The 15391-nt window shown below is 50.4% G+C and overlaps 1 protein-coding gene and 2 long non-coding RNA genes across 12 annotated transcripts in view; 1 reads left to right on the plus strand and 2 right to left on the minus strand.

Annotated features, from left to right (window-relative positions):
- Positions 1 to 7213, minus strand: part of PROX1 (prospero homeobox 1) — a 53383-nt gene extending 46170 nt beyond the window's left edge. For 2 of the 10 annotated variants that reach the window (XM_021101943.2, XM_084974035.1), the window contains exons 1-2: positions 6804 to 7213; positions 6562 to 6667 (exon numbers count right to left, since the gene is read on the minus strand). The gene's annotated coding sequence lies outside the window, so the exon portion shown is untranslated. Of the gene's footprint in view, positions 1 to 4165; positions 6075 to 6561; positions 6668 to 6803 lie in introns of those variants that run through there. The other 8 variants (XM_005656757.4, XM_005656752.4, XM_084974039.1 and 5 more) reach the window with 6 other exon arrangements.
- The window catches only part of LOC106507881 (uncharacterized), a 191435-nt gene continuing 182870 nt past the window's right edge, over positions 6827 to 15391 (plus strand). Inside the window, exon 1 of the long non-coding RNA XR_014816554.1 lies at positions 6827 to 6876. This is a non-coding gene — a long non-coding RNA (uncharacterized LOC106507881). The remainder of the gene's footprint in view (positions 6877 to 15391) is intronic.
- LOC146400199 (uncharacterized) lies at positions 7916 to 9990 on the minus strand. Its single transcript, XR_014816555.1, has 3 exons — positions 9841 to 9990; positions 8508 to 8605; positions 7916 to 8064 (listed from the first exon to the last, which is right to left on the minus strand). It is a non-coding gene; the product is annotated as an uncharacterized LOC146400199 (long non-coding RNA).

Below are 15391 nucleotides of genomic sequence, written 5' to 3' on the forward strand. Positions count from 1 at the left end.
GAGAACACGATATGCAAAGAGAACATCTTTCCTCGCGTTTTATAAAAGGCACTTGACATATTTTGAGACTTACGCACCGGTGATGCTAACCCCAAATTTGTATAAAACGTTAAGATGTCACATCTTTTTGCTTGCAACGAACGTTTTATGAAGAAAATAAAAATATTTTTCCCACAGCGTTTATCTAATATGAAACTTCACGTTTGCTTAACAGAGCACATCTTCACAATAACAGGGTCTATTGCCAAAGGCAGCGTGCAGAGTGTTTGGAAGAGCTCCCATCTCTTTCGGTTCACCTGTAAAAACATCTACGTGCTCCCTAGGACTGCATCTGTGGCTAGTTTTAAAGAATGACTATCCATGCAAATAGGCATAATTTCAGCATGAAATAACCTGTAAAAATCAAGAAATGCTCCATGCTTAGATGGCAACGTGCATTATTTTTTTTTAAGCAACAAAGATTTCCTCATGCAGTCCTTGTTCCCAGTTTTTATGTGAAGATAGAACATTCAAAGAAAGCCTGTTTCAGTGTGTCAAGAAAGCAACAAGATGCTTCTTTATAGGTTTTCTGTATGCTTGTGGATGAAATACTTTTTGTATGTCTCAGGATAAAACTTGGAATGGAAACAGATCTTGAAAACTTCCAAGGAGGGGCCCAAACTGAATTCAGAAGGATTGCGACTCCCCCTCACACATTAATAATTGAAATTGGTTTCAGGAATACGAAGATGCAATGGCAACAATTTCACTAGCACGTTAGATCTGAAAAATCAGGTGTGGCTGTCAGGTGAGAGAAAAGGGGGAGACTGAGACAAACAAGAAAAAGGATGAATTATTTTAAGGATGAGACAGACTTGCATTTGTGGGGTGGGGGAGACTCTTTGCAAGGAAGATGTGTGTGTCTATCAGCTTTCCAAAAATGGAGTTTACTGCCATCACTTAAAATTTTTGCCTTCTCTTTCTCTGTGCAAATAATGTTCTATTTACTATCCCCTGAAAAGCACACAGAGCTCCAATCAAAACGTTAACAAACTTTCTCAGTATTTTTCTTCCCCTGTTCCTCTTAACATCCAATCTCGATTTTCCCCCTACTCATCCTTGCTCCCGGAAGAGCATCTCCACAACAGAGGCTCAGAAACGACACGCTGGTGTAAGAGATGAGCCCAAGGTCATCTCCAGCCATCCTTCCTTTTCCGACTGCCATTCACCTCTGCGTCAATTGTACTTCCTCCCATCTAGCCTAGGTATCAACAGCTGCATTCCCACCTCATGCCTGAGCCAAGAGGAGGGCTGTGCTCTTCCTAAGGCAGAAAGAAATGATATTCTCATCCTCAGCCGAAAGTAAGTGTACATAAAACATGCTTGTTGGGTCCTTTAAGAAGAAAATATCCTATTCACTTCTTTCAGACTCACCACAGGAAACTGATGTTTGCCATTCTCTTTCAACTGGTCATTCTTAGATTAAATAATGATTCGTTTCTGTTCTGGGCTACGAGCATGCATATACTTTTGGGGTTTATTGTAAAATATCAGCTGACACATAACCTTCAGGACAGAACAAATGGGAGAACGAGGCAAAGTTATGTAATCCAGCAAGACAAGGCATTATATTAATAGGTATGAATAATTAAATGTACCTCTACCTATAGCTTTGACCTAAACTCAGAAATAAAGGTATAGCAGTCGCATACATTAGGATTATAACCCGTGGAGGTTATAGACGAGATTAAATAATTAGAACTGGTTGACAGTAATACTTTATTAGCATCGTGTTCCATAAATAAGATATATATATATATGGAGATATATATATATATATGAATATATTACCACTGACTACAATGTAAGTTAAATCACTTGAAAACCCTCTCAAAGGCTCTTCTGTGATCGCCCCATTCAGAATTTAGAGAATGCTGTGGAATGAATTTATCATTGATATCATCCTGTCCATTAAGAGTTTAAAAATTCCTTTATTTCTCCATATACGTACTCAGCCACATCTCTCAACGACCATTATTCTTGATTCTCATTATATTTTAATATTCATATTTATTTTGAGTTTAACCAGGCAACGTGTGAAATCTTTTGATCAGCACCAGGGAATATCAATACCAGCGAGTGTGCAGAAAAATAACAATGTGGAATTTGAATTCCAATGTATTATTGATCAGGTACACATATTCTATTCTCGTAAACTCCTCTTCAATTAATATGAAAATCTACATGGAATATTTTTATTATTAAATATTGTGCTGTGTCACTTGGGCATCTAACTACACAAATGCTGTCATAATTCCTATACAAGGGCTATCTTCGCTTGGCAGCTTCCTCCCAGAAAAAAGATAGGAACAGACATCCCAGTGTGATCGAGTCAGATTTTAACTACTCCAACCGAGTCTTCATTAAAATCTGAATTATCTGCAGAATGTCAGAGAATTTAACGTGGAGAATCCTAAGGAAGCTGAGGACAGTGTTAGGAGAAAAGAATTTTCAGGGAAGAAGTTCAAAGGAACACTGTCGTGTGATGGAGAAAGTGGTTCAATGCTCCACTTTAAGAAAGAAGTCATTTGGGGAAGGGCAAGGAACTTTTATGCATCTATCTGGAGTCCAGATTCTGGACAAAGAAGTGCCCACTGTGGTTATTATTCACATAGTTCAGTCAAATCTTTCAGGAGATGGGGAAGTGGCAGGGTGGCATGGCTTCCTGCTTGGATTATTCAGATTATTGGTCCTTGTTGATAGAATGATGTGAGGACATTGTCGAAACCTCGCCTTTACTTCTTTTAGAAAACCACCTTTGAGTGGGCCTCTGATCTCCTTGGTTCAACCTGGCTATGAAATCTCAAGTGGAATGACACTAACAAAGAACATTGGAAATCTGTCTGGAAATCAGAAGTTCAGAAGGGAAATCAGATGATTTCATTTAGGAACTCCCCACCCCTGCCCCCTACCAAGCTGTCTCCTTTGCTGTATTTAAAAGTTCATTTCTGCCAATTAGCGACTTTTCCTTTGGAGATGTTTCGGCTTGCTGTCAGGTTAAGGAAGCCTTTGATGTTTATTGTGAAGAATCCGCTTGATATTAGCGAATGCTTAAATTAACTAAGATTGCATTTCAAAATCTCCTATCAGGCTTTAATATTTCCTATCATGAGAATTCTCAAATCATAACCATTTCACTCAAAATTCCTCCCTTCCATCAAAAACTCCATACATTTTCTGCCTGCAAAAGGAACACAGAACATTTACAGAGACAGGCCTAAAATATTCATTTCTCCTTATTTAAAAAGCAGTAATTCACCAAATTAGTAAATAAAAAAAGAGAGTGAGAAATAACTTCACGAAAAAACACACTTTCTGAAGAGAACGGAAATACTCTATGTGTCCTTTGAAGCTTTAGAAAACACCAGGCAATAAGGTTTGAGAAATTCCTTATGGATACATCCTTTCCCATTTATCCAGGTACATAATGAAAACCCAATAAGAATATATCACGCACAATCCATCTTCATATTCTAAAATCAGGAACATTTTATAATCTTTTGTTAATCCCAAACCTAAAAAGTCCTTCCATTACCAGTCGCAGATGCAAAACAATGCCTAGAAGAAATTCGTGCAAAAAGGCCTATTTCACTTTGAACAAATCAAGAGCAAGCCTGGTAGCTAGGTTATGTTTTAGGATTGTAAGGGCTACTTATCAAGGAAAGATGCTGGGGAATGAATAAAGTGAGAACAAAGATGCATGACTTTTTCCCCACAAGGTGGTGATTAAACGAAACAGAATTCTGCATCATGGACACATAAAAATATCAGCAAGTGCCAAGCACAGATAACCCTTATTAAAAATAAAGCAAGGGAACATATCCCTAAATGACATTTTAATTACAAAAGAACTTCAAAAGCATGCAAGCAAAGTACTGGGAGGAACTTGCACGTTTAATTCGAAAGAATAAATGACACATACTCTCTCATTTTCATGAAACAATGACCATCACCCCAGCCACCAAACCAACCAACAAAAACCATTCGCCACCTAAGCTATTTCTGTGCCACTCAAGAAGGAGCCTGTCTAACGAAAAATTTTAAAGGTCAGATTTTAAGAATCCAGATACACTGTTAACCCAGAATTCTCAATAGCTTCCCTCACACGTGAAGCCACGGTCCTTACCTTCGTCTGTGTCACCACGGCAGAGCCAGGTCCATGTTGTCGCACATGGACAGGGCAACCAGATTACCCCCTCTCTCTTCCTCACCACCCACAGCCCATTGCGTTTGGCAAAGGCTCAGAAGTTCTTGCAAGACACTCTTCAGAGACCTGGCTGCCTGCATCTTGCATCAAATAGAAAAGCACAGTTTTCCTTCTCCATCAAAGTAAGAACCAGGACATCTGGCACATGTCTGGTACAATGACAGGCTCATTCTACTTTACGAGCGTATTTAACATATGACTTGAAAGAGTTCATGCACACACCCATTCTTTCTGGGCAGGGAAAAAGCAGCACGCTAAAAAGATAGGCTTTCACAACAGTAACACTTTCAAACTGACTTTGGTATTCTTGGCAGTTACACACACCACCCATGGATGTCCAACACCACACACACACACACACACACACACACAAAAGACTGCTCTCACCACTCCCCCCAGGCTCTCCCCACCCCCGACACCCTCACAGACCTGGGAGACAGGCGCAAACAAGAGGGAAAAGCAAAGAGAAAGTCAATCTCTCTCCACCTGCTGCCTGAAGTGGGGGTACTTTCAGCTGCCTGGCCGACAGGAGCCTGAGACACAGCCTCGGCAGCAGCCTGCCAACATCCTTAAGGAAAATAAACAAACACATACCAACTTGTCCCCCCGCCCCCCTTCCAAACCAAAGAACTCACATGGCAGGGCTCACAACATGACAACAGCCCAGTTCCCATTAGTCTGGACAATCCTATTACCCAGGGCAACCATAAATTCATAAACCTCTGCAACCCTGGAGCGTGCACTGTGGCCTGGAACTGTTCAGACGCACACAGACACAGAGGAAATTTGCACCTGTCTTTCTTGACACAACACACCTGTCAGGCCCTGCCCATGTGCAGACTTGGGCTAATAGACCTCTGCCTAGCGAGGGTAGGAAAGGACATTTATTTTTTTGTAAAAGAAGATTATAGATGGGTGGGGCGGGGGGAAGAGCTAGAGAAAAGACTTCTAGCCTTGACTTTGAGAGAAGGCCACCCTGTGCTCGCACTGTTTTTATAAGCTCCAGGAGACAACGCAGACCTTCTTGGAAAAATAAAAAACAGGCAGGTGAGTTCCCAGCCTTCCCCCAGGCAGAGTGGGTTCTGGATTGCCAAGAACAGCAGTTTCCCACTCCAACCTGCCTCCTTGGGCTATTGAAGACTGTCGCTCAACCCCTCCTCCCAGTTCTTCCCTCCGCCTGCCTGGAGGACTCTCAACTTCCGAAAAAAGCTCAAAAGTGGCGGGAGACCTGAGAGTCTCTCTCCAAAGCTACTCCCCTTTACCTCCCTCCTGCCCCCCTCCCACCTCACCCCTCCAACCCACAATCTCCACCTACGTACAGTTTTAACCGGAGGAGTAAGTGGCGGGCACATCAGAAGAACAAACAACTTGCTAAACTGGGCTCTGGGTGATGTTTTCCCCCGGACTTGCCCTCTGGTCCCCCTCCTTGTCTGTTCAGGCCAGATAGCAGCGCTTCCCGCCCCCTCACTATTCTTCCCTGTAACAATCACCCTCACCTCTGCTCTCCTCCCTCTCCGGCCCTCCGAAGTGGGGCAGAACCGTAGGTACCACCCAGACCCACCAAGATCAGATCCAAGCAGCCCAACCAGCCGCGTCGACTGCCAGCGATGACTGTGAGCACATCCGCTGCCCCCACCCGGACCGCGATCCTTCTGTCCCCCCGCGGCGCTCCGGCCCCAGCCCCTCCACACCACGCGACCCCCTGAGGCTCCCGGGGCCATCTTACCCCCTACGCAACTTGACCCAGCCCCTGGGTCCTGGGAGCTCGGGAGAGGGGCGCCGCGCTCGTTTCCCGGGACCATCTCGCCACTGCTCCAAGCCGCATTTCAACATTTCGCCTTCGACAGCGGTCGGAGAGGAAAGTAATAGAGCGCCCCCCTCCTCCCTCTCCCTTCCTCCCGACTCCCTGGCCCTCTGCTGGGGTTAAAAAGGAGAAGTGAAAGGTATGCAAATGACAAGCAAATTGGAAGAGCCTGGAAGAAAGGCAGCTCTAATAAACAAGACAAAGAGAAAGGACGTGGGGACTGGCCCAGGAGTTTTCACCCGGGGAGATGGGAAGGATGGAGCTGGGAGGAGAGCGGGGACCCAGACGAACAAAAAGCAAGCCGGTCCCCCTCGCGGTCCTCTCTCCCGAGAAGAGAGGGCGAGAGAAAGAAGGAAAGGAAGCAAACGCCTCCTCACCCCGCAGAAACAGTACACAAAAGGTGACAAGATCAGCGACAAGTCCAGCACTCTCAGCCTCCCCCCGCCGCCACCACCACCCCCAAGCCGCCAGCAGGAAAGAGAAAGAAATAAAAGCCAAACGGATCACTTACTCTTAGGGACTGGGAGGAGCGGAGCGCTGAGTTCCACTGAGGCTCCAGCTTAGAAACTGTTTAGAGGCTATTTTATTAGGATTCATTTCAAGAGCACCATTTTATCCTGGGGGGGGGTGGGGAAGAGGTTTACACGGGGCTGAGTAACGGGAGTCTCTTTTCTTCTCTTCCCATTCAAGAACAAGCCGGTGCAAGTGATTCTGGAAAAGGGGAGGGGACTCACGAGGGGAGAAGATACTTACGCGGTGCAGAGAGCAGTGGGACCGAGCCTTTTTTGCAGGCGGAGAGAGGAAAACACACGCGCGCACACACACGGTGAGATCTTGCGGGTGATGAATATGATAATTGGACCAGGGACGGTGGGTCCGTGCGGGAGCGCGCGAGCGGGCCGAGGGGGAGAGGGAGATGGGACAGCCAGAGCAGGATGGCCAGGGAGAGGAGAGGGGGCGAGGAGGGCAGCGAGGAGAGGGGAAGAGAAGAGGCGAGAGGAGGACCGCCGAGGATCGGAGAGAGGAGGAGAGGGAGGAGGAGGAGAGGAGAGGAGCGAAGCGGAGAGGGAGCGGGCGGACCCGGCGAGAGCTCTTTTGCGCCGCTCTGCTCTCCCCGGCTGCAATGGTGTATTATTTCCGAGCGCTCCCTCAGCTGAGGGCTCCGCTCCACAACAAGATTTACTTTAAGACACAGCTGAAGGAAACAGGAAGACTGCACGTCACAGTCTGACTGACGTACCCGGCCCCAGCACCCAATCGCGAGGCGCCTTCGGATTCAAGGGGGGATAGCGAGGCAAGAGAACTTGGGAGGAAAAAAAAAATATATAAAAGGGGTGGGGGTGAGGGGCTGGGAGGAGAGGAGGGGAGAGGGGCCCCGCGCTCCCCTCCCCCGCCTCCATGCCCGGCCCCCACCCTCACCCTCGCCCAGCCGCTGCTTCGGGGCGCCGGGATCGCCGCGCCGGGGCCGGAGCGAGCCATCTGCGGGCACTGTGCAAAGCGGGCGGGCGACCGCGCCAGCGCCGCTCGGCTCACGATCGCTCTTCCAGGACGCAGGTCCTTTTTTTTTTTTTTTTTTTTTTCTTTTCCCTTTATTTCCCAGATACCGCTGATCAAGTTGGCCGAGCCGCCGAGCGAGTGAGCGCTCCTCGGACAGGGGTGCAGGAAGGCACGGAAAAGTGTTACTGGAGAATAAGTGGGGGTTTGAGGGGTGGGGATGGCATCAGAGAAGGGAGTGGGGCTCCTCAAATCCTTCCACTTTTTAAACGATCATAGCTAGTATCAAGAATACGTGTCATCCTCCCTTCCTTTGAAAGGGGAGGTGGACAATAAAATACAGGTAGGTTTGGGATGAAAACAATAGGTGCTAGAGGTTTCACGCCGGCTTTATTGCATCTGATATTAGAAGACCAGTTTTGGCTGAATCCTAGTCAATCTCCGGTCAAAACTGTTAGGCAGAAGAAGATTTGTCCTTGGTTACCTCTGACAGCGTTGTTTGGATTGTAGGTACAGCAGCCTTTATGGAAAAAAAAAAATGTTGCAAACATTACCACACGATTACCGCTCAGTAACTCACTCACCCCAGAATGATCAAAGAGAGGGGCTTCATAGAGGATTTACACAGTTTTGACGCCTAGGTAGCAAACTTTAAAGTTTCCTGGGTAAGAAATTTCAAACGCTTAAATTTCGGGCTTCTAAGTCAAGCCATAGAAAACTCACTTTGGTTTGACATTTCTTGGACGAAAAAGAGCCCGCACGATTTCTTCAGATAAGGTGGCTCTTAAAGAACTTCTTGGGATTTGCAAGTTGCTATCGCTAAAGCGCAAGCTTCCAGCGGCAGCGAGAATGTCTCTTTCCCCGGGAACAGTAAACGGCTTTTAATAAAGCCACCGCGTTTATGACCTAAAGATCCTATAAAAGCTAGGACTTGCAAGGGCTGCGAAGCAGAAACATTCATACCTAGTCAATTAGACACTCCTTTTTTTGGTAGGATGGAGACAAGTGTGTTTCGTGTGTCCCTCGAATTTAATTAGATCAAAGGTTGAATCATGTTGCGCCTGTGACGACAGGATGTTTATGAAGTGTGTTACAAGTACACTGGCCGACCACGACCACCATCTTCTGCAACACACACACACACACACACACTTTTTCTAGGACATTTACAATTTCAGTCCCAAATTCATCAAACTGTGAAGAAGTCTAATTTTGAATAAGAACAGTGATGCTAATACATTAGTTCGAGTCCTTACCCGGTAGGGAACTTTTGGCACGGGATTCAACCATTGAGAAAAAGAAAAAACAAAGTCAGGCCGGCCTGGTTAGGTGTTGCGGATAAGAAAAAAAGACTCGCTTGAACACCCCCAGCCTTCGTTTCTCCCCTTTCACCGCCTCCAAACACTCCCTCCACCCCATTAGGGAAACCACAGAGACGCTGGCAAACACACCACCCATACTTCCAATAATCGACTATTGTATCAAGTGTTCTAATCGGGATGTGACAATTTAGGCTGGGGACAGAAATAATCTAGCAACGTGCCCATTAGATACAGAATGGAATAATGTCTCTATTGGTTGGGTCCTTTTCGAGGTAAGCGGGTGTACTGAGGGGAGAAATTTGGGTTCTGCGAAATGTATCAGGGCTACTTCCTTTCTTCTTTTTCCTCCTATTATTTTCTTCGAGTATCCCAGTAGGGCCTTGTTAGCGCCGGCCCACAAATAAACTGGCAGGAGTAAAGGACACATGCCCTCCACACCTTAAAACCATCTGCTCAGTCTGACATTTAAAAGGGAGAAGGGCAGGGAAGGAGGGGTGGGAGAAGGGGGAAGAAAGGAAGCTGAGAGGGAGAAAAGGTTCAGACTCGGGAAGGAAACGGCTTGAACTTTAGCCCAGAAGTTTATGTCAATTGCACCCAGCGCTCGGGCGCACGTTTTGCACACACTACGCCCGGGGACTGGCGGCAGCAAAAGTTCCCCGTGAGCCCCAGTAAGTCTTTTATCACTCCCGGGGGAAGGTAGGCCCGAGTTGAAGTCGGGGTAACCCGCTTGGCAAACGAGGAAGCTCCCCCACCCCCAGCCTCGGCGGCAGAGGCTCGCGGCTCGCCAGCTCTGCCGCGGCGGTTCGCAGCCCGCATTTGGGCGCAAGGGTGGCTTGTTGATAGAGGAGAGCGCGCGACGCTGGTTGAGCGAGCTCGGTCCGCAGCCCGGCTCCGCGAGCTGCGTCTGCGGAGCCCAGTCCTGTCCCCTAATGTCTGGGCGACGTACAGGCCAGACTCCTGGCAACCTCTCTCACCAGAGCTGCGGCGTTCTCCCGGGTCTCGGGCGGCCCTGGAGCAAGGCGAGAGGCCCGAGCCCCCTATCTCGGGCTACTCCCGGTTTGTTTTCTGATAGGAGCGAAGCGATCAGTCAGCCCGGAGACGAGGAGTCGCCTAGATATTGGCTCGGTCCCTGAAACCAGCGGCCAAGCCTAGGGTCAGTCCCTTTCTCCGCCCCATTGCCCACACGACCCCAATAACTTAAAAGTTAACACAAGTTCTGACCCGTCTTCCAACAAACCCCATCCTTACGGGCTGCGTTTGCTTATTTATCTGTGCGTTCTTAGTCAAACTCTTGCCCTTATCGCCTATGCATCTGGTTCTGGGTGAAACACCCTTCGCCTGGACATTTCCTCCGTGTATTCCCCCCTCGGGGTTCTTGCTTAAAGCCAGTAGGTGCGGACAGGAGAGAAGACTGCATAGAAGTAATTTAAAACCTTACAACCAACCATCAGCAGATCCTCAACAAACCTATTCTAGGAATTTCGACCAGATCCAGTTGAGAGACAAACGTGGATATTTATTTCAGGAGGATGCTGGAGATCCAGCCTGGACACACACACACCACCATCCACCACCACCCTGAAGAGAGGAGGAGAAAGAAATAAAAAAACAACTCTAGGGTGCAGGCCGGCCTGCTTCAGGCTGTCTAGAAGCAGACGGACTGACTGCCATATTCTCTCTCTGTCTCTCTCTCAACCCCTGTGCCCAGTGTGATGCCAAGTGCAACCTGGATTTGTTCTGAATTGAGGGGGGGGGGAGTGAAATGCCAGGAGATCAGTAGCAAGTAGCAGCTGCAAGGTTTCTCTCCTGGGAACCCCACTGCTTAGAAGCCTCCGGAGTGATGTTTGTTTAACCAACAGCTTTCAAAGTAAACAGAAGCGAATCACTCCAGAGAAGTTGAAATATAACCCTTTCAAGAATTTGGGGTCAGGGTGCTGGTAGAAAAAGTATAAAGCCCCCACCCCCAAATCAGGGTCCACCACAAAGCCTAAAGGAGCCTAGAACTGTTAGAAAATTATACATTCATTGAAAGAGTTCATTTCAATAAAGAGGCCTCGAAGAAAATCACTCTTCTCCTGCAAACACACACCACCTGCGGGGAGAGGAGGCCGGTTGTAAGTGATGGAAGGGGCACACTACTACTGGATTTTATGGAGGTGGGAGAAAACGATCAAAGGGAGGTACGTTCGCTGCCCCGGAGTAGAAAGGAGTGGGCTGGGAGCTCTGCGTCGCCAACGCTGGCTTTGCCTCAGGCACCGAACTTTCCAATATCAAGATATTAACAGATGGTGGTGAGCACATGGAGGGCTGTTACTTACATAATCCAGCCACTCCGCCCGGTCGCGCTGAGCCCGGCGAGGCGCCCGCCAGGCCAGGCGCGCGCCATCCGAGGGGTGCTGCTGCCCGCCCCCCACCCCCGCCCCCAAATACCTTGCCTTTCTCCAACCCCATCCGGCTCTTTGAGGGCTAGGATTTGAAGAGGACGTGATTTCAGAAACACACACACACACACACACACACACACACACACACACACACACATCTGCTTGTGCATTATTTTCTTCAGTCCACATAGTGAGGAAGCCAAGGGCGGAGGGGATGGAGGAGACGCTTTCGGGGAGAACTGGGCGCTTTTCCTCCGAATCCGGAGGCGCTAGGAAGTGGAGTTCGCGCTATTTACACTCCTCCCTTTATGGTGCAGATTAGCACCTCTTTTTCTGTCCCTGAAATGCAAGGGCAGGCTCCGGCCGCAGCCGGGGGGGCGTGGGGATGGGTGTGAGTGCGAGGGGACGCCTCTGCACGCGGGGGCGCAGTGGGCAAAGTTACGCAAAGCCTCTGCGCACCGCTACACTTCGGAGGTTTGGCAGGTTTTAAGCCCCGGTTCTCGCAGGCGGGGAGCCCCTTTCGGGCGGCGCGGCGCCGGCTGCCTGCAGGCCTTTGGCACCTCCCGGAGGCCCTGTCCCTCCCCGTGTGCCTGCGGACCTCCGCGTGCGTGCGGGGGGACGGGTCTGGGTGATGAGCTTCCTCCCCGATGGCGACTAGGGGCCGCCGAAACCCGCGAGAAACACGCCTGCGTGTGTTGGAAAAGTTTCGGGTCGGGAGGGAAGGCTGGGAGCCTCCTCTCCCGGCCCTCGGCGGGCGCGGCTTCTCCTCGCCGGCGGCTTTTGCTCCCGGTGCCCTCCTCCCTCCCAGCCAGCCCTTCCTTCTTCGCCTCGGCCCCGCGCTCGGTGTCGCGGCCTCTCGGGCCCGGAGACGACGTGCGCGAGAAGCGGCGGCCGGGGCGCCGCGCTGCGGACGGAGGGTGCGTCCCTCCCGCCCGTGCCCTCCGTGGGGTGCGGGTTGCCCCGCCCCGACCCCGCAGTCCGGGCCTTTCCCCCGGGCGGCCGCGGGCCGAGGAGCGCGCGCCGGGCGCCGAGGGCAGCCACCTGCTCCCCGCGGGGCGCGGAGCGGGGAACGTCCGACGCCGCCGAGCCCCTGCTGCGCGGCGGCCGCCCCCGCCCCTCGCCGCCCGCCTGTTGCTGCGGGGCCGAGGCTGCGGCGCGCTGGCAGCGGGTGGACTCGCTCAACCTGGGAGGTGGGGGCCACCGCCTGGGACCCGGGGAGGGGCGGGGACGCTTGGAGGGCTGGAGACCTCCCGTTCTGCCCACCCTCTTTATTGTATCAGGCTAAGGATATTTGGCATCGCTCCCAGCTTGCCTTTCTTTGGTCTTTCAAGTCAAGGATGTGAATTCGGAGGAGACGCTCTATTTTCAGGGGCTTTGATGGTAGGAGTTAAGTCATCCCTAAGGTCCATCTTACAAGGCTTTTATTCAGGACGCCAGCGAGTTAGAAATAAATAGGTGTGGGCCAGGCGCACAGAGGGAAAAAGAGAAGGAAGCTCCCGGTTTGGATTTATTTGGGGGAAGAGAGAGTGACTCTGGAAACTTGCATTTTGTTTAAATTAGGGCAAGACAGAGTTGAAAGCCAGATTTCTATAATTTTTCTAGTAATATTTCTTTTATGAAGTATCTAAGTGTCTGTTTGTCATCATTCTGAGATCAAAAGGAAAATCCATATGCTGCATAGTTTTTCGAAATTGCTATTTAAATATGTTTTAAATGTTTTATCCAACGTGGAGAAGGCCTCTCAGAGGCAAGCCTGGTGACAGGGATGGCGGGATGGTTTGATGGGGAGCAGCAGCTCCCCGAGATGGGTCAGTCAAGGAGAAGCCCCAAGGGAGCTTTTCAGAAATAGAGATTTCTGGGCCCACCTCAGCTAAGCAGTCAGCCGGAGGACCTGGGAATCTGGGGGTCATGCTTGTTTCCAGTTACTGCTCAGCCAGTTGCAGACCTTGGGACCCTGAGCATGTCACTTTTTCACAGCCTCAGTTCTTTTTATCTGACTCCTAATTTTAGAGAGACTTACCTAAGTAATATTGTTCAGCACATGATTGGTGCTCAGTAAAAGTGGAACCTATTTGGTCTACGAATATATGTCCTACAGACTTGCATTGGTCTGTACTCTTTCTGCACAGATCCCCCCCCCACCACCAATATTTTGGTGAAGCCAACCGGATTGGCATTCAGTATGTAAGTGTCTGTACATTTTAGCTCATGCATAGTTTAGCATGCATAGTTGCCACTTTGAGCACTATATGCTCACCTTTCTCCTTTTCAGGCCATAACGTATAGAACTGGTGCATGTTCAGAAGCCAGGCCCTGTGCTCTTGGACTTAGAACTGTCCATTAGGCCCACTGGCAGGCAGGGGACATTTGCCAATCTGAAATCTGCTTTTTTTTCTTTCTTTTAGTCCTTTCACCTTCCCTGTTTTATAAATGGCAAACCTTTCCTAAACAAGCTGTCCATCCAACCGCCAAAACCACAGGACAAGAATTTCTACTCAAGGGGGAAACAGCAAGAAAGAAAAAAAGGTCACCATTCCTAGGTAATACTCAAACAAATGTATATCATCTGTCATATGTGTTTACATGTCTGAATGAACAACTTCCCCAAATCTATATCATGTAAAATACGACCCTTCCTAAAATTATGCTGGATCCAGTGAATACAGGCATCATCCCCCAAGGCGGGTAAGGCAGAGCCCAGCCAGACAGCTGTGAGAAGGGGGCCGAAGATGGGTGGAAAGAGTTGGTTGTGACTCTACAGCCATGCAGGGGAGCAAAGCAAGAGGAGGGGGATGGGCTGAACAGGCAGCAAGCAGACCAAGAAAGCTGAGGATTTCTGAGCTGGAGATGAAGGTCGATGGCTCATTGAACATCCCGAGGAAGGTGTTTGAGATAAGTATCCTGGGGACTTGGGGCGTCTGTGGGCCCAGCCCCTAGGCACTGAACCCAGGAGCTGGGTGTGGGCTGTCTGAGTAGGGGAAGCCCAGCACCCCCCAGGTGCCTGTCCTCTAGGGTCTGTGGATGTCTTTGGGCCAGTGTGGAGGATTCCTGCTCTCTGCTTCCTGGGGGTGGAGTCCCCTGGGACTCTAGGGGACAAAACAAAGGCCCTCCCGACAACTATACAGAAACACACATCTGGGACCAAGCTGTAGAGAGACAGGTACCAACTTCTAGCTCCCAAGCACCTTCTGGGTGGAAGAAGTACTTTTGTCTACACTGGTGGGGGAGGGGAGCAGGAGCAGAGGTGAGAGGAAGAGTTTGGAGGGGCAGGGCGGGGTAGGAGGGGAGAAAAGGGATGGGAAGGGAGTGTGTGTGTGTGTGTGTGTGTGTGTGTGTGTGTGTTGGGGAGGGGGGAGGGGAGGGTATAGGTGAGGCAGGTGGTGGTGGGGGGCTGGGTGTCTCCAGGAAGATTCGTGGGGGGGTGGGGTGAGGGAGTAGGGTTCAGGGAGTGGATTTCTGGGAGAGGCAGGGGTGGCGGTGGGGGAGTCGAGGTCAGGAGCAGGAAACGGGGGGGGGGGGGCGGGGGGGGCAATGGGGATTTGCAGGAGGGGGCATGGGTTGTGAAGTGTGGTTTGAGGCGGAAGGGGAGGCAGGAGAGGAGGCCAGGCTGGAGGCCGGGGAAGGCCGCTGCCTTGCCAGCTCCGGAGCCTCTGCAGGCACTTGCACACTCCCTGATCTTGGTTGGTGGGAAGGCCTCAGACATCTCTTCCCTATGCTCCCCCAGCCAGCAGCCAGGGCCCCCAGTGGGGGGCGCTGTGGGAAGGGGAGAGGAGCGCCTGCCTTGGCCGCAGCCCCTCCGAGTGCAGGGTCCCCCCAGCGCCCCACACTGGCGGCCGAGCATCCAGCTCCCTCCGTCAGGTCCCATCTCCTCTTCATCCCCATCCGCGGTCCAGGGTGGCTCCCTCCCTCCCTCAGATGCCCCATCCTCTTCCCTCCCAGAGAAGGTGAGTTCATCTCTTGGTCTCCGCGCTCATCTTCTTCGCAAGTGGTGCCTGGGGGAGGGGAGAGAGGGCAGGAGGGGGTGTAGAACCTTAAATGAGCTCAAAGAAGATGGAATCATTCCGTTCAACCAATAATCACCATTGATTATTGCCAGCCACTGCTGAGAGTGGCCGTTGGTGACCCTTTTGAGGGACTGGAG

Source organism: Sus scrofa, chromosome 9 (genome assembly GCF_054392235.1).
Source record: "Sus scrofa isolate SSC_HxYL_T2T_F1_AM1 chromosome 9, Sscrofa_HxYL_maternal_Yorkshire_Landrace_v2.0, whole genome shotgun sequence".
Taxonomy (NCBI): domain Eukaryota; kingdom Metazoa; phylum Chordata; class Mammalia; order Artiodactyla; family Suidae; genus Sus; species Sus scrofa.